Source organism: Channa argus, unplaced genomic scaffold (genome assembly GCF_033026475.1).
Source record: "Channa argus isolate prfri unplaced genomic scaffold, Channa argus male v1.0 Contig034, whole genome shotgun sequence".
Taxonomy (NCBI): Eukaryota; Metazoa; Chordata; class Actinopteri; order Anabantiformes; family Channidae; genus Channa; species Channa argus.
Window position 1 is genome coordinate 116,509 of NW_027125253.1, and position 14,503 is coordinate 131,011.

General features: G+C 42.6%; 10 pseudogenes; all 10 read right to left on the minus strand.

Annotated features, from left to right (window-relative positions):
* Positions 1-5,276: 5,276 nt before the first annotated feature.
* Positions 5,277-5,395, minus strand: LOC137117119 (5S ribosomal RNA; annotated as a pseudogene).
* An 857-nt stretch (positions 5,396-6,252) lies between these two features.
* On the minus strand, positions 6,253-6,371 carry LOC137117120 (5S ribosomal RNA; annotated as a pseudogene).
* Positions 6,372-7,235: 864 nt separating this feature from the next.
* LOC137117121 (5S ribosomal RNA) lies at positions 7,236-7,354 on the minus strand (annotated as a pseudogene).
* An 857-nt stretch (positions 7,355-8,211) lies between these two features.
* On the minus strand, positions 8,212-8,330 carry LOC137117435 (5S ribosomal RNA; annotated as a pseudogene).
* An 864-nt stretch (positions 8,331-9,194) lies between these two features.
* On the minus strand, positions 9,195-9,313 carry LOC137117122 (5S ribosomal RNA; annotated as a pseudogene).
* An 867-nt stretch (positions 9,314-10,180) lies between these two features.
* LOC137117123 (5S ribosomal RNA) lies at positions 10,181-10,299 on the minus strand (annotated as a pseudogene).
* Positions 10,300-11,163: 864 nt separating this feature from the next.
* On the minus strand, positions 11,164-11,282 carry LOC137117124 (5S ribosomal RNA; annotated as a pseudogene).
* Positions 11,283-12,140: 858 nt separating this feature from the next.
* On the minus strand, positions 12,141-12,259 carry LOC137117444 (5S ribosomal RNA; annotated as a pseudogene).
* Positions 12,260-13,123: 864 nt separating this feature from the next.
* On the minus strand, positions 13,124-13,242 carry LOC137117125 (5S ribosomal RNA; annotated as a pseudogene).
* An 867-nt stretch (positions 13,243-14,109) lies between these two features.
* On the minus strand, positions 14,110-14,228 carry LOC137117126 (5S ribosomal RNA; annotated as a pseudogene).
* Between the last annotated feature and the right edge of the window lie 275 nt (positions 14,229-14,503).

Here is a 14,503-nt window from a genome sequence, read left to right on the forward strand (position 1 = left end):
GAGTCCCCCCTTTTTGTACGGCCCGACCAGTGTCTTATGTGCAATTTTCATTGCTCTCCCCTTCCATAGAAAATCCTCAATAGCGCTGCTCAGGCGTACCAGTACATCACTCGGCAGGTGACAAACCTGCATGGTGTAGACAAGTCTCGGCACAATTACTGCATTTATTACAGTGATTTTCCCTTTTAAACCTAATCCCCTCATTCTCCACAGTGCGAGCCTTGATCTACACCCCGCAACCTGCTCTTCCCAGGATCTACGACTGCTGTCTTCTGGTTGTGAGCCCAAATATACACCAAGTACTTTAACCTCAGGCCCGCCCCTTTTAAAATGCTGGCCTTCCTCCCTAAGAACAGTACCAGGCCCCAGGATCAAACTCGATTTGTCCTTATTTACCCGTGCTCCTGCAGCTTGCTCATATGCATCTAGATGTTGCAAAACCCTTCGCAAACTATCCCCATCCCTGACCATGATGTTAATATAATCCGCATATTGTGCTATTTTGAAATCAGTTCCTCTGGGCGACGTGATCCCAATTATTTGAGAGTCAGATATAATTGACTGTGCTAGAGGTTCTGCCACTATTGCATAGAGCATAGCTGATAGGGGGCACCCCTGTCTCACTGATCTTTCTAAGGGGACGGGATCTGTCACGAAGCCATTGCACTTCACGACACTAGTAGCTCGGCTGTACAGTAACTTCATCCACCCTCGAAAAGTTGGGCCGAACCCAAAAACCCCCAGACACTCGAAGAGAAAATCGTGACTCACTCTGTCAAATGCCTTCTCTAGATCTACATTAAGGTATATACCTCCTGTAGCCATTAAATTCTCCAATGAGAATTTTGTTGACAAAATGCAGTCAGCGATATCCCTCCCCGGAATGCTGTAAGTCTGGGTAGGCCCAACTATCGAGCCAATCACTCCCTTAAGCCTGAACCCTAGCACCTTAGCGAGGATCTTATAGTCAGTATTGAGCAGACTAATTGGCCTATAATTTGCCAGGTCATCTCTGGCGCCTTTGTTTTTATAAACTAGAGTGATCACACCCCTTAAAAAAGACTCCGCGCACCTGTTCTCCTCCTGCATGGCAGAGTATAGCCTGCAGAGGACGGGGGCCAGTATGTTGCTGAAATGTTGGTAAAACTCAGCTGAGAGACCATCCACACCCGGGCTTTTAGATGTATTAAGGCTTCCAATCGCTGCTCTCACTTCTTCAATCTGAATGTCACCATCACACAGAGCCGCATCCTCGTGACTGAGGGAGCAGCCAATTTTTCCTAATACTGTGTCCATTTGTGCTTTTTTAATATGTTGTTTGCTAAACAAATTAGCGTAGTAGTCTTGTATTGCTTGTAAAATATCCACTATATCAGTATGTGTGTTTCCATCAAGGTCTTTTATTTCTGGTATGTATGTTTTTGCCTGTTTCCTTTTTTCCAAACCTAGAAAAAAAGCAGTACAGCGCTCCCCTTTCAACATGTGTTGTGCTTTACTGCGGATCATTGCGCCTCTGCATTTTCTCTCATCTAACCGTCTCAGCTGCTCCCTCAATCCAAGATAGACATCCAAGGGACGGTCACACTCAGCCTCAATAAGCTCAAGCTCCTCTTTTAGATGATGTCTCAGCTCAGCCTCCTCTGTCTTTTCCCTCAGCCTCTTCTCTCTGCTCAGAGCGATACAACGCTTTTTAATTTTAAATTTGGTGCGCTCCCACCACTCAATGATATCCACGACATAATCACTCTCATCACATAGAGCAGAGAGAAAAGACTTCATTTTATCTTTAAAAACTTGATCTTCAAGGAGGGAAGTGTTAAAACACCACAGGCCCCCATTCCTTTGCATACCACCCTCCCCTAGAGTCACCTTTAAACAGGCATGATCACTCCAGGAACAAAAACAATATTTACACTCATTTAATTCTTGCACCAAACTCGACGCCAACAAACACAGGTCAATCCTGGATTGCTTTAGCCTGCCCAATACCACTTGCCTGCGCGAATACGCCCGGGTGCCGGGGTTCAGCACTCTCCACGCATCTATCAAATCACACTCATCCATCCATACAAAAACAGCCGATCTACTAATGTCTTGTTTAAATTTATTATTAACTCCTACGTCCGCCTTAGTCAGAGCAACATTCCAATCTCCTATCACTACCGAGCGATCATCTGTCCACCTTTTGCAGCGCTCAAAGAAACCTCTCCTTTCAGGTTCACTGTTCGGACCGTACAAATTCAGAATTCTATATTTTTTATTATAATGTATTATATCAATAACAATTAGTCTACTCTGTCCATCTTTAAAAATCTCCACAATACTCTCACACACACCCGGCTTTACAAAAATTGCCACTCCAGCAGTTTTGTCAGAGGAGAGGGAGTAAAAGAGCTCCCCTCTCCAAAAAGATTTTATAGTGTCTCTTTTGTCCATGGACCACCTACATTCCTGGACACACAAGATGTCGCATGCCATTTCTCCACAGAGTTGCTCTATTTTCCCAATATTTGTTAACCCGTTTAAATTTTGCGATTGAAGCAGCATTATCAAGTAAACACCGATTAAAAAGGTCATTTCCTAAGATGTTTTTTCCCTTTGCTTCCCTTAGCTCTGGCTCCTCTACAGGTCTAACCTTACTCCTGTCATCCTCGGAGATGGATTCCCTGCTACCCTCCCCATTCCCTTCATCTATATTTTTACATTGACATTCCTCTGTGGAGCTATGACATTCCATACATCTGTGCATCCTGGCATCACACTCACGTGCATAATGTCCCTGTTTATTACATTTAAAACAGGTGAAATCCGGACAGTCCCTCACGATGTGTCCCGGCTGTAAGCACATCCGACAAACTTTCACTTGATGATTGTAAATACTCCGGACCATTAGCTGTCATGAATTTCGCTGAGTAGGGCAGTGACTGCACAGTTTCATTAAACTTTACCTTCATATATCTTGTACCGTCCGCCACATCAGTCCCGGGCCACATCCTCCTTTTAATAGGCGAGATCGCTCTCACTCCCCATACGTCCAGTTTTTCCATAATTTCCTCGTCCATTATATACGCCGGCAAATTCAAAAAAGACACCACCAGTTCATCAATTGCTAATGTTTTTACCATTACCACCGCTTTACCAAGTTTAAATCCATCCAGTAGCCTTTTCTTTCCAGCTTCACTTTTTACCGTCACCTCATATTTATTCGATCCGGTCTCACGCAGCGCAACTATGCCTCCACACACATCACGTATTGCTCGTAACAGTTCCATCGTTTTCACCTTCTCTTCACCCACCAGCTCTGCCAATACAGTCAAATCTTTTTCGTACCTTTTTCTTTCATTGTCTCCCGTCTTTCGCCCATCTCCGTCTGCATCCTCACCCGTTCCTCCTGATGTTTTCCATCCACACAAATGCCATCAATCTCCAACCTATTCTGCCGCTGCTCTCAGACCAAATCCACTCCTTTCCCCGTCCTCTTTGCTGAACTAATCCTCTGCATTGACAAGCCCGGAACTTGCCCGCCATTTCTCTTCTCTCCCTGCTCCACGGCCTGGCGTTTGCTTCCTCCCGCTCCGTTCTCTATTTCGGCTGGCATTGCCGTTTCTCCCCGACATCTCATGGTAGGAGCCACAATTTTCACAGCGTCCTCCGTCAATTTACCTCGTCTTTCTCCGCCATTCTCCATTTTACGTAGCTTGGAGAATCGAGTAATACTCGGCAAAAAAACAAAACCAAAAGAAAAGAAAAAAGAAAAAGGCAAAATGAAAGCGCCCCCGAACGGAGCAAATCTGCCGGGGGGATTAGTAACATAAACGAAATCTTAATCTCTATACTATTTAGTTAAATTACGACAAAAACACAAGCAAACTGAAAAAGCCCGCCAAAACAGACTCATGCGCGGGTCCGTCACTGCTCGCTCTAGAGAGAAACCACACCTCTGTCTGCAACCAGGTTTGGGAACCAAGAACAGCAAAAAGGTGCTGCTGCCAGAAAGAGCCTCGCTAGCTGTTGGGAACCGTGCTTTTAAAACTCCAGGAAGTGTAGGATGGACCAATCAGCTTCCTGTACTGCCCCCCAATCCGGCCAATCAGGCAGGGCACCTATAAGAACAACAAAATAAAAACAACACATATGGCCAGGACCGTAACATGGTCTACTAGTAATGAAGCACGATGTTTGACAAACCAAAAAAGGAGCAAAACAGCAATGAAAGACCAAACATTGATGAAAATATAGAACAATTTCTATAAATAAGAAAGCAGTAACACCAGCTTGTGCTGCCCGTAAACCCAAGCAAAAAAGCTTACAGCACCTGGTATTCCCAGGCGGTCTTCCTACCAAGTACTAACCAGGCCCGGCTCTATTTGGCTGCCTAGATCGGACGCTTAGAGAGCGGTGTGGCCGTAAGCTGCATTTGACATCATCAACAGCTCTTAAAAACGCTGGAGAAGCAGAATGCATGACACTTGCTAAGAAGAAGATAAATGTGGCAAAGTACAAAGTACTATAACTGTACTGGTCTGTTACGCCCCTGTCTAGGGGGTCAGGGTGCAACATACAAAGATAAATTAGCATGTTCCCTCTCCGATCCCTAAACCAAAATCCAGGATCGAGATGTTCCAACAGAATGATATTTATTTTAAACGAAAGAAAGTGACAAACAAAAAATGACACAACTCAGGGCGAACCAAGGCCAACATAATAAACAAAATAAGCCATTTCCCACAGAAAGTGCTAGCTAGCCTGATAGAAATAAACAAACCAAAAGATAGTCGCTAACCCTAACTCCTTAATGTGAAAACAAGAGAAAACAATCAAAAGAAAATGGCAGTCCACCCCTACAGATTTAATACTATTTACAAAATATACAATTTATAAACAAAACCACGGCACAAAACCTAACAATTCAAAAATGCTAAATAAGGTTTGGAAACCAAGAACAGCAAACAGGTGCTGATGCCAGAAAGAGCCTCGCTAGCTGTTGGGAACCGTACTTTTAAAACTCCAGGAAGTGTAGGATGGACCAATCAGCTTCCTGTACTGCCCCCCAATCCGGCCAATCAGGCAGGGCACCTATAAGAACAACAAAATAAAAACAACACATATGGCCAGGACCGTAACATGGTCTACTAGTAATGAAGCACGATGGTTGGCAAACCAATAAAGTAGCAAAACAGCAATGAAAGAACAAAATTTGATGAAAATATAGAACAATTTCTATGAATAAATAGGCAGTAACACCAGCTTGTGCTGCCCGTAAACCCAAGCAAAAAAGCTTACAGCACCTGGTATTCCCAGGCGGTCTTCCTACCAAGTACTAACCAGGCCCGGCTCTATTTGGCTGCCGAGATCGGACGAGATCGGGCGCTTAGAGAGCGGTGTGGCCGTAAGCTGCATTTGACATCATCAACAGCTCTTAAAAACGCTGGAGAAGCAGAATGCATGACACTTGCTAAGAAGAAGATAAATGTGGCAAAGTACAAAGTACTATAACTGTACTGGTCTGTTACGCCCCTGTCTAGGGGGTCAGGGTGCAACATACAAAGATAAATTAGGATGTTCCCTCTCCGGTCTCCAAACCATAATCCAGGATCGAGATGTTCCAACAGAATGATATTTATTTTAAACGAAAGAAAGTGTCAAACAAAACATGACACTACAACTCAGGGCGAACCAAGGCCAACATAATAAACAAAATAAGCCATTTCCCACAGAAAGTGCTAGCTAGCCTGATAGAAATAAACAAACCAAAAAACAGTCGCTAACCCTAACTCCCTAATGTGAAAACAGTCCAAAGAAAATGGCAGTTCACCCCTACAGATTTAATACTATTTACAAAATATACAATTTATAAACAAAACCACGGCACAAAACCTAACAATTCAAAAATGCTAAATAAGGTTTGGAAACCAAGAACAGCAAACAGGTGCTGATGCCAGAAAGAGCCTCGCTAGCTGTTGGGAACCGTACTTTTAAAACTCCAGGAAGTGTAGGATGGACCAATCAGCTTCCTGTACTGCCCACCAATCCGGCCAATCAGGCAGGGCACCTATAAGAACAACAAAATAAAAACAACACATATGGCCAGGACCGTAACATGGTCTACTAGTAATGAAGCACGATGGTTGGCAAACCAATAAAGTAGCAAAACAGCAATGAAAGAACAAAATTTGATGAAAATATAGAACAATTTCTATGAATAAATAGGCAGTAACACCAGCTTGTGCTGCCCGTAAACCCAAGCAAAAAAGCTTACAGCACCTGGTATTCCCAGGCGGTCTTCCTACCAAGTACTAACCAGGCCCGGCTCTATTTGGCTGCCGAGATCGGACGAGATCGGGCGCTTAGAGAGCGGTGTGGCCGTAAGCTGCATTTGACATCATCAACAGCTCTTAAAAACGCTGGAGAAGCAGAATGCATGACACTTGCTAAGAAGAAGATAAATGTGGCAAAGTACAAAGTACTATAACTGTACTGGTCTGTTACGCCCCTGTCTAGGGGGTCAGGGTGCAACATACAAAGATAAATTAGCATGTTCCCTCTCCGATCCCTAAACCAAAATCCAGGATCGAGATGTTCCAACAGAATGATATTTATTTTAAACGAAAGAAAGTGACAAACAAAAAATGACACAACTCAGGGCGAACCAAGGCCAACATAATAAACAAAATAAGCCATTTCCCACAGAAAGTGCTAGCTAGCCTGATAGAAATAAACAAACCAAAAGATAGTCGCTAACCCTAACTCCTTAATGTGAAAACAAGAGAAAACAATCAAAAGAAAATGGCAGTCCACCCCTACAGATTTAATACTATTTACAAAATATACAATTTATAAACAAAACCACTGCACAAAACCTAACAATTCAAAAATGCTAAATAAGGTTTGGAAACCAAGAACAGCAAACAGGTGCTGATGCCAGAAAGAACCTCGCTAGCTGTTGGGAACCGTACTTTTAAAACTCCAGGAAGTGTAGGATGGACCAATCAGCTTCCTGTACTGCCCCCCAATCCGGCCAATCAGGCAGGGCACCTATAAGAACAAGAAAATAAAAACAACACATATGGCCAGGACCGTAACATGGTCTACTAGTAATGAAGCACGATGGTTGACAAACCAATAAAGTAGCAAAACAGCAATGAAAGAACAAAATTTGATGAAAATATGGAACAATTTCTATGAATAAATAGGCAGTAACACCAGCTTGTGCTGCCCATAAACCCAAGCAAAAAAGCTTACAGCACCTGGTATTCCCAGGCGGTCTTCCTACCAAGTACTAACCAGGCCCGGCTCTATTTGGCTGCCGAGATCGGACGAGATCGGGCGCTTAGAGAGCGGTGTGGCCGTAAGCTGCATTTGACATCATCAACAGCTCTTAAAAACGCTGGAGAAGCAGAATGCATGACACTTGCTAAGAAGAAGATAAATGTGGCAAAGTACAAAGTACTATAACTGTACTGGTCTGTTACGCCCCTGTCTAGGGGGTCAGGGTGCAACATACAAAGATAAATTAGGATGTTCCCTCTCCGGTCTCCAAACCATAATCCAGGATCGAGATGTTCCAACAGAATGATATTTATTTTAAACGAAAGAAAGTGTCAAACAAAACATGACACTACAACTCAGGGCGAACCAAGGCCAACATAATAAACAAAATAAGCCATTTCCCACAGAAAGTGCTAGCTAGCCTGATAGAAATAAACAAACCAAAAGACAGTCGCTAACCCTAACTCCCTAATGTGAAAACAGTCCAAAGAAAATGGCAGTTCACCCCTACAGATTTAATACTATTTACAAAATATACAATTTATAAACAAAACCACGGCACAAAACCTAACAATTCAAAAATGCTAAATAAGGTTTGGAAACCAAGAACAGCAAACAGGTGCTGATGCCAGAAAGAGCCTCGCTAGTTGTTAGGAACCGTACTTTTAAAACTCCAGGAAGTGTAGGATGGACCAATCAACTTCCTGTACTGCCCCCCAATCCGGCCAATCAGGCAGGGCACCTATAAGAACAACAAAATAAAAACAACACATATGGCCAGGACCGTAACATGGTCTACTAGTAATGAAGCACGATGGTTGGCAAACCAATAAAGTAGCAAAACAGCAATGAAAGAACAAAATTTGATGAAAATATAGAACAATTTCTATGAATAAATAGGCAGTAACACCAGCTTGTGCTGCCCGTAAACCCAAGCAAAAAAGCTTACAGCACCTGGTATTCCCAGGCGGTCTTTCTACCAAGTACTAACCAGGCCCGGCTCTATTTGGCTGCCGAGATCGGACGAGATCGGGCGCTTAGAGAGCTGTGTGGCCGTAAGCTGCATTTGACATCATCAACAGCTCTTAAAAACGCTGGAGAAGCAGAATGCATGACACTTGCTAAGAAGAAGACAAATGTGGCAAAGTACAAAGTACTATAACTGTACTGGTCTGTTACGCCCCTGTCTAGGGGGTCAGGGTGCAACATACAAAGATAAATTAGCATGTTCCCTCTCCGATCCCCAAACCAAAATCCAGGATCGAGATGTTCCAACAGAATGATATTTATTTTAAACGAAAGAAAGTGACAAACAAAAAATGACACAACTCAGGGCGAACCAAGGCCAACATAATAAACAAAATAAGCCATTTCCCACAGAAAGTGCTAGCTAGCCTGATAGAAATAAACAAACAAAAAGACAGTCGCTAACCCTAACTCCCTAATGTGAAAACAAGAGAAAACAATCAAAAGAAAATGGCTGTTCACCCCTACAGATTTAATACTATTTACAAAATATACAATTTATAAACAAAACCACGGCACAAAACCTAACAATTCAAAAATGCTAAATAAGGTTTGGAAACCAAGAACAGCAATCAGGTGCTGATGCCAGAAAGAGCCTCGCTAGCTGTTGGGAACCGTACTTTTAAAACTCCAGGAAGTGTAGGATGGACCAATCAGCTTCCTGTACTGCCCCCCAATCCGGCCAATCAGGCAGGGCACCTATAAGAACAAGAAAATAAAAACAACACATATGGCCAGGACCGTAACATGGTCTACTAGTAATGAAGCACGATGGTTGGCAAACCAATAAAGTAGCAAAACAGCAATGAAAGAACAAAATTTGATGAAAATATAGAACAATTTCTATGAATAAATAGGCAGTAACACCAGCTTGTGCTGCCCGTAAACCCAAGCAAAAAAGCTTACAGCACCTGGTATTCCCAGGCGGTCTTCCTACCAAGTACTAACCAGGCCCGGCTCTATTTGGCTGCCGAGATCGGACGAGATCGGGCGCTTAGAGAGCGGTGTGGCCGTAAGCTGCATTTGACATCATCAACAGCTCTTAAAAACGCTAGAGAAGCAGAATGCATGACACTTGCTAAGAAGAAGATAAATGTGGAAAAGTACAAAGTACTATAACTGTACTGGTCTGTTACGCCCCTGTCTAGGGGGTAAGGGTGAAACATACAAAGATAAATTTGCATGTTCCCTCTCCGATCCTCAAACCAAAATCCAGGATTGAGATGTTCCAACAGAATGATATTTATTTTAAACGAAAGAAAGTGTCAAACAAAACATGACACTACAACTCAGGGCGAACCAAGGCCAACATAATAAACAAAATAAGCCATTTCCCACAGAAAGTGCTAGCTAGCCTGATAGAAATAAACAAACCAAAAGACAGTCGCTAACCCTAACTCCCTAATGTGAAAACAAGAGAAAACAATCAAAAGAAAATGGCTGTTCACCCCTACAGATTTAATACTATTTACAAAATATAACATTTATAAACAAAACCACGGCACAAAACCTAACAATTCAAAAATGCTAAATAAGGTTTGGAAACCAAGAACAGCAAACAGGTGCTGATGCCAGAAAGAGCCTCGCTAGCTGTTGGGAACCGTACTTTTAAAACTCCAGGAAGTGTAGGATGGACCAATCAGCTTCCTGTACTGCCCCCCAATCCGGCCAATCAGGCAGGGCACCTATAAGAACAACAAAATAAAAACAACACATATGGCCAGGACCGTAACATGGTCTACTAGTAATGAAGCACGATGGTTGGCAAACCAATAAAGTAGCAAAACAGCAATGAAAGAACAAAATTTGATGAAAATATAGAACAATTTCTATGAATAAATAGGCAGTAACACCAGCTTGTGCTGCCCGTAAACCCAAGCAAAAAAGCTTACAGCACCTGGTATTCCCAGGCGGTCTTCCTACCAAGTACTAACCAGGCCCGGCTCTATTTGGCTGCCGAGATCGGACGAGATCGGGCGCTTAGAGAGCGGTGTGGCCGTAAGCTGCATTTGACATCATCAACAGCTCTTAAAAACGCTGGAGAAGCAGAATGCATGACACTTGCTAAGAAGAAGATAAATGTGGCAAAGTACAAAGTACTATAACTGTACTGGTCTGTTACGCCCCTGTCTAGGGGGTCAGGGTGCAACATACAAAGATAAATTAGCATGTTCCCTCTCCGATCCCTAAACCAAAATCCAGGATCGAGATGTTCCAACAGAATGATATTTATTTTAAACGAAAGAAAGTGACAAACAAAAAATGACACAACTCAGGGCGAACCAAGGCCAACATAATAAACAAAATAAGCCATTTCCCACAGAAAGTGCTAGCTAGCCTGATAGAAATAAACAAACCAAAAGATAGTCGCTAACCCTAACTCCTTAATGTGAAAACAAGAGAAAACAATCAAAAGAAAATGGCAGTCCACCCCTACAGATTTAATACTATTTACAAAATATACAATTTATAAACAAAACCACGGCACAAAACCTAACAATTCAAAAATGCTAAATAAGGTTTGGAAACCAAGAACAGCAAACAGGTGCTGATGCCAGAAAGAGCCTCGCTAGCTGTTGGGAACCGTACTTTTAAAACTCCAGGAAGTGTAGGATGGACCAATCAGCTTCCTGTACTGCCCCCCAATCCGGCCAATCAGGCAGGGCACCTATAAGAACAAGAAAATAAAAACAACACATATGGCCAGGACCGTAACATGGTCTACTAGTAATGAAGCACGATGGTTGACAAACCAATAAAGTAGCAAAACAGCAATGAAAGAACAAAATTTGATGAAAATATGGAACAATTTCTATGAATAAATAGGCAGTAACACCAGCTTGTGCTGCCCATAAACCCAAGCAAAAAAGCTTACAGCACCTGGTATTCCCAGGCGGTCTTCCTACCAAGTACTAACCAGGCCCGGCTCTATTTGGCTGCCGAGATCGGACGAGATCGGGCGCTTAGAGAGCGGTGTGGCCGTAAGCTGCATTTGACATCATCAACAGCTCTTAAAAACGCTGGAGAAGCAGAATGCATGACACTTGCTAAGAAGAAGATAAATGTGGCAAAGTACAAAGTACTATAACTGTACTGGTCTGTTACGCCCCTGTCTAGGGGGTCAGGGTGCAACATACAAAGATAAATTAGGATGTTCCCTCTCCGGTCTCCAAACCATAATCCAGGATCGAGATGTTCCAACAGAATGATATTTATTTTAAACGAAAGAAAGTGTCAAACAAAACATGACACTACAACTCAGGGCGAACCAAGGCCAACATAATAAACAAAATAAGCCATTTCCCACAGAAAGTGCTAGCTAGCCTGATAGAAATAAACAAACCAAAAAACAGTCGCTAACCCTAACTCCCTAATGTGAAAACAGTCCAAAGAAAATGGCAGTTCACCCCTACAGATTTAATACTATTTACAAAATATACAATTTATAAACAAAACCACGGCACAAAACCTAACAATTCAAAAATGCTAAATAAGATTTGGAAACCAAGAACAGCAAACAGGTGCTGATGCCAGAAAGAGCCTCGCTAGCTGTTGGGAACCGTACTTTTAAAACTCCAGGAAGTGTAGGATGGACCAATCAACTTCCTGTACTGCCCCCCAATCCGGCCAATCAGGCAGGGCACCTATAAGAACAACAAAATAAAAACAACACATATGGCCAGGACCGTAACATGGTCTACTAGTAATGAAGCACGATGGTTGGCAAACCAATAAAGTAGCAAAACAGCAATGAAAGAACAAAATTTGATGAAAATATAGAACAATTTCTATGAATAAATAGGCAGTAACACCAGCTTGTGCTGCCCGTAAACCCAAGCAAAAAAAACTTACAGCACCTGGTATTCCCAGGCGGTCTTCCTACCAAGTACTAACCAGGCCCGGCTCTATTTGGCTGCCGAGATCGGACAAGATCGGGCGCTTAGAGAGCTGTGTGGCCGTAAGCTGCATTTGACATCATCAACAGCTCTTAAAAACGCTGGAGAAGCAGAATGCATGACACTTGCTAAGAAGAAGATAAATGTGGCAAAGTACAAAGTACTATAACTGTACTGGTCTGTTACGCCCCTGTCTAGGGGGTCAGGGTGCAACATACAAAGATAAATTAGCATGTTCCCTCTCCGATCCCCAAACCAAAATCCAGGATCGAGATGTTCCAACAGAATGATATTTATTTTAAACGAAAGAAAGTGACAAACAAAAAATGACACAACTCAGGGCGAACCAAGGCCAACATAATAAACAAAATAAGCCATTTCCCACAGAAAGTGCTAGCTAGCCTGATAGAAATAAACAAACCAAAAGACAGTCGCTAACCCTAACTCCCTAATGTGAAAACAAGAGAAAACAATCAAAAGAAAATGGCTGTTCACCCCTACAGATTTAATACTATTTACAAAATATACAATTTATAAACAAAACCACGGCACAAAACCTAACAATTCAAAAATGCTAAATAAGGTTTGGAAACCAAGAACAGCAATCAGGTGCTGATGCCAGAAAGAGCCTCGCTAGCTGTTGGGAACCGTACTTTTAAAACTCCAGGAAGTGTAGGATGGACCAATCAGCTTCCTGTACTGCCCCCCAATCCGGCCAATCAGGCAGGGCACCTATAAGAACAAGAAAATAAAAACAACACATATGGCCAGGACCGTAACATGGTCTACTAGTAATGAAGCACGATGGTTGGCAAACCAATAAAGTAGCAAAACAGCAATGAAAGAACAAAATTTGATGAAAATATAGAACAATTTCTATGAATAAATAGGCAGTAACACCAGCTTGTGCTGCCCGTAAACCCAAGCAAAAAAGCTTACAGCACCTGGTATTCCCAGGCGGTCTTCCTACCAAGTACTAACCAGGCCCGGCTCTATTTGGCTGCCGAGATCGGACGAGATCGGGCGCTTAGAGAGCGGTGTGGCCGTAAGCTGCATTTGACATCATCAACAGCTCTTAAAAACGCTAGAGAAGCAGAATGCATGACACTTGCTAAGAAGAAGATAAATGTGGAAAAGTACAAAGTACTATAACTGTACTGGTCTGTTACACCCCTGTCTAGGGGGTAAGGGTGAAACATACAAAGATAAATTTGCATGTTCCCTCTCCGATCCTCAAACCAAAATCCAGGATTGAGATGTTCCAACAGAATGATATTTATTTTAAACGAAAGAAAGTGTCAAACAAAACATGACACTACAACTCAGGGCGAACCAAGGCCAACATAATAAACAAAATAAGCCATTTCCCACAGAAAGTGCTAGCTAGCCTGATAGAAATAAACAAACCAAAAGACAGTCGCTAACCCTAACTCCCTAATGTGAAAACAAGAGAAAACAATCAAAAGAAAATGGCTGTTCACCCCTACAGATTTAATACTATTTACAAAATATAACATTTATAAACAAAACCACGGCACAAAACCTAACAATTCAAAAATGCTAAATAAGGTTTGGAAACCAAGAACAGCAAACAGGTGCTGATGCCAGAAAGAGCCTCGCTAGCTGTTGGGAACCGTACTTTTAAAACTCCAGGAAGTGTAGGATGGACCAATCAGCTTCCTGTACTGCCCCCCAATCCGGCCAATCAGGCAGGGCACCTATAAGAACAACAAAATAAAAACAACACATATGGCCAGGACCGTAACATGGTCTACTAGTAATGAAGCACGATGGTTGGCAAACCAATAAAGTAGCAAAACAGCAATGAAAGAACAAAATTTGATGAAAATATAGAACAATTTCTATGAATAAATAGGCAGTAACACCAGCTTGTGCTGCCCGTAAACCCAAGCAAAAAAGCTTACAGCACCTGGTATTCCCAGGCGGTCTTCCTACCAAGTACTAACCAGGCCCGGCTCTATTTGGCTGCCGAGATCGGACGAGATCGGGCGCTTAGAGAGCGGTGTGGCCGTAAGCTGCATTTGACATCATCAACAGCTCTTAAAAACGCTGGAGAAGCAGAATGCATGACACTTGCTAAGAAGAAGATAAATGTGGCAAAGTACAAAGTACTATAACTGTACTGGTCTGTTACGCCCCTGTCTAGGGGGTCAGGGTGCAACATACAAAGATAAATTAGCATGTTCCCTCTCCGATCCCTAAACCAAAATCCAGGATCGAGATGTTCCAACAGAATGATATTTATTTTAAACGAAAGAAAGTGACAAACAAAAAATGACACAACTCAGGGC